At 38.6% G+C, this 4,133-nt stretch overlaps 1 pseudogene; it reads right to left on the bottom strand.

Annotated features, from left to right (window-relative positions):
- Positions 1-1,199: 1,199 nt before the first annotated feature.
- Positions 1,200-2,189, bottom strand: LOC112935366 (small ribosomal subunit protein eS6-like; annotated as a pseudogene).
- Positions 2,190-4,133: the final 1,944 nt, after the last annotated feature.

Here is a 4,133-nt window from a genome sequence, read left to right as displayed (position 1 = left end):
TATTTGTGGTTTTGTTTTTACTCAATGGCAACATGTTTCCTCTCCTTTCTATCCTTCCATCATTCATTCATTCCTTTCATCTACTCTTCCTTCCTTTCTTCCTTTTCTTTTTAATATTAGTATTTAGCATGTTTGTGTGAGGCTAAACATTTTACTCCTTAGTGATAGCTTTCATCAGAATAAGATAGTTTAGCTGAAGATGGCTGCCTGGTGAAACTTTTTGATACTGATTTGAAATGCAAATTAATATGAGCAATTACCAGATACTATACATGGTCTTAAAATGGAAGACTTTAAATGACATTTCCCTGGCACTCTGTGTGAATCCAAAGATTAGGCATTCTTTTATTCAATAAATTAAATATGCACCCAAAACCCAGTTTGAAGTTACTCTCATATAGTCATTCTTATTGTAGCCAGTTCTAAAATAAAGATGATTTTTACCAAATAACAGTTACCTAAAGAATCACTTCCCACTTGGGAATATATGTTTGGAAAGTGAGATATTTTGTGTGTCAGGGTGGGTTCTGATGGCTTCAGAGGATGAAGACCAATGCGACATTTTTAGGGATATGGATTTTTTTCTCCTCAGTATGAAATTAGGAAACTAACATTTATTGAGTCTTTTTTGTATCAAATTATTTCTATTCATTCAGTATTCAATGAATATTTATTGAGTGCTACCATGTTTTGGCCATATATTTTAATTGCTATGGGTACAGTGGGATGGGACACTCAGTTCCTTCTCTCATGAATCTCATATTTGGTTGGGAGCATAAAATGAATACAGAGAATAATATGTACCCTGATTGAGATAGAAAATGTCTGGGTGAGTGGTAAGAAGAGGGTGTACCTTAGATAGGGTAGGGAATCAGGCCTTTTGGAAAGGTGACATTCTCATTGAACTATTAGTCAGCTAACCACTCATTTTCTAATTTTTACAACAATGGGAGACGAAGGTAACATTTGCTCAGGTGGTACAGGCAAAGAAATAAATTACTTAACTAGATTAAGTAATTTCTCTAAAGTTACACAGACTTCCAATCTTAATCCATTTGCCTCCAAAGCTGTTCACTGTCACATCCTGCAGGTGCTTGTTTTCCAACTGCCTCAGGGATGGGCAGACACAAGCTCTTTGTTGACTCGATCTTGGACATTAGACATGGAACAGAGAATTTCTTAAGAAAATTAATGTGGAGTTACCTAATTGTTTTGGTAAAAACCTAAAAAAGAAAAGACAGCCACTTAATTTTAGATACTTTTCATAAAAAGGGATTTTTTAATATCAAAAGAGTTGAAGGGGTATTTTCTGAGATTAAAGGACATGAATCCAAATTAAATGAAATTAGCTTTATGAAACATCATCTTTATTTTACTTATTTTTTTTCTGATCTTATTTATTTTATTTGTCACTCTTAGAAAATCTAATTTTTGACTGGACTCAGACTTAGAAGTAGAAGCTCTCAGAGAGGACAGCTTCCATCTCTTGGCAATCTGTTCCTGGCATTTTTCTTTGGCCTCCTTCATTCTCTTGGCCACAAGTTTAACATATTCTGCAGCCTCTTCCTTATTTTTCTTAGTATGCTGTTTCTTCAAAGCAATACGCTGATGTTTGTGTTGGAGGACATGTGGAGAACACATGGAGTAACAAGATGCTGAATCTTAGGCACCTTGGTTCTAGGTTTCTTACCTTTTTTTTGTTTAGGGGCTTTCTAACAACATACTGGCAGACATCGTCTTCTTTTGACAGATTAAAAAGTTTGCAGATTCTGCTGGCCCTTTTGGGCCCCAGGCGATGAGGCACAGAAATATCAGTGAGTCCAGGAATATCCTTCTCCCCTTTTTTCACAATAACCAAATTGAGAACACTGAGATTGGCATCCACAATGCAACCCCAGGTAGATTTGTGTTTCCTCTTTCCAGTCCTCCTGGGTCGGTAGCAGGAATGCCCCTTACTCAGCAGCAGGCGGACACAGCCATGGGTCAAGACACCCTGCTTCATGGGGAAGCCTTGCTTGTCATTGCCACCACTGATTTGTACTATGTAACCCTTCCATTCCTTGCCCAGAGCATCAGCAGCAATGTCTGTGGTCATATGCTTCTCATAAAAGGTACACAGTTTTTTACTGATCATCCACTTCAATGAGTTTCTGCCAGCCCGTGGCTGGGAAAGAGATGTTCAGCTTCATCCTGAAGAAGCCAATTGCCTTGGAGGTGCGATGAAAAAGAGCCATTTTACTTATTTCACAGAGAATCACTAGAACCACAACATAAGTGGATCTGTTTGAGAACTGATGGACTCCATGACCTTGGAGGTTATCGCCAACCTTGAGAATCTTAGGTTGATATAAACCTCCTAAGCTTGATGTGTGGAGGAGCAACATAGGGAAATGGTCTTCTGTGAGGACATAAATTTTCTGTTAATTGAATCAATCCAGGAAAGTGTAGGTCATCATGACCTAAATATTTTTGGTTTGAGTCTTTTCATTTGAAATGTTTATCTATTTAAGGAAGAGGAGATGATGCATTCTCTATTAACTAAAAAGTTCAAACACAACTTAAAGCTAATTACAAAATAATTTACAAATTGTTTTTCTATAGGCAGTTGCTCATATTGCCTTGAATAATTTAAGAGATTAGATTCATTGCTTTTCCTATTAATTAAATAGAGTGTTAGAAATGACCATTTGGACTTCTTTTTTTTTTTAAGACACTTATTCAGCATCATGATCAGACTATTACATTTAGCGATTAATAGCATGCATGCAAACAAGAAATCTACTTTAAAACCCTTTGTTGGAATGCTTTACACTTTCCACAGAACAGAAGCTAAAATAACCCGTTATACAATTAGTCACAAATATAGTCCTTGAGTTTTCTGCCCATACACATGAGTATTGTCTAAAACATGTCTTCTTTGTAGCAGCTAGGCTCTGCTATCACTGTGCTTGGCTGAGTTTGCAAATCTTTGCAGTGTCTAGCTTCCCTGTTACTTCTCTGGCTCTCCTCTCCTGCTAAGGCTTTTTTTCTGGCAGTAATTAAAACTTTCTGCCATTACCATAGCTCTTGATGCTGCTAGAACTGCCAGAGCCACCTTGGTTTTGTGGTTTGGTAGAGTACTGGCTTCACCATCACAGGGGCCAGAGTTTCTGCCTCTAAAATTTTCTCCTTTCATGGGTCCAAAATTTGAAGATTGCTGTAGCTGCCAAAATAGTTATAGCTTCCACCTCCTCCAAAGTTGCTTCTGTCATTACCAAATCGGTTATAGCCATCCCCACTGCCACTGTATCCACCACCATCTGGACTGCCACCAAAGCCACCTCACCCACTGAAGTTTCCTCTATGACCAAAGTTGTAATTCCTACCAAAACCACCTCCACAACCACCAGCAAAATTTCCAGAACCACTTCAATGTCTTTGGCTGGATGAAGCAGTAGCCATCTCTTGCTTAGACTGGACTTTCACAGTTGTGGCCATTCACAGTATGGGATTTTTAAAGGACAATCTTCTCTGTAGAGTCATGGTCATCTCATGTTATAAAAGCAAAGTCTCTCTTCTTGTCAACTGCCTTGGTCAGTCATGATTTTAATCACATCAATTTTCCCACACTATTCAAAGTAATCTTAGATGATGTTAGGTGATGTTCTTCAGTTTCTTCTTTAATGCCACCAAATAAATCTTGTTCACAGTTAAGTGGGTACCAGGTCTTTGCAAATCTTCTCTTAAGACAGCTCTCTTTGGTTCCACAACTCTTCCATCCACCTTGTGTGACCTGGCATTCATGTCTGCATCTGTCTCCACCACAGTGGCACACATGTCAAACCCCAAGCCTCTGGAGCACTTGGTGTTTGGATCTTTCATTACCACGCAGTCTATAAGTGTTCCATTGCTCAGAATGGCTCCTCAGACTCTCATCAGTTGTTTCAAAGCTCAAACCTCTGATAAAGAGCTTCTGCAGCTGTTCAGGCTCTTTGGGAGACTCTGGCTTCGACATAATGGCAGTGGGAGGGGAGATTTTAATGATGCCTATTCAGTGGCATCCACAGGCAGAAAGCAACCAGTTGGACATCTATGAATAGGAATGTATGTGTGTGCATCTTTGTCATGAATATTCAAGTATTGATCAATTTATG

The sequence above is a fragment of the Vulpes vulpes genome, chromosome 6 (assembly GCF_048418805.1).
Source record: "Vulpes vulpes isolate BD-2025 chromosome 6, VulVul3, whole genome shotgun sequence".
Taxonomy (NCBI): domain Eukaryota; kingdom Metazoa; phylum Chordata; class Mammalia; order Carnivora; family Canidae; genus Vulpes; species Vulpes vulpes.
The sequence above is the reverse complement of the archived record's forward strand: the minus strand, read 5'-3'. Positions and strand labels throughout refer to the sequence as shown.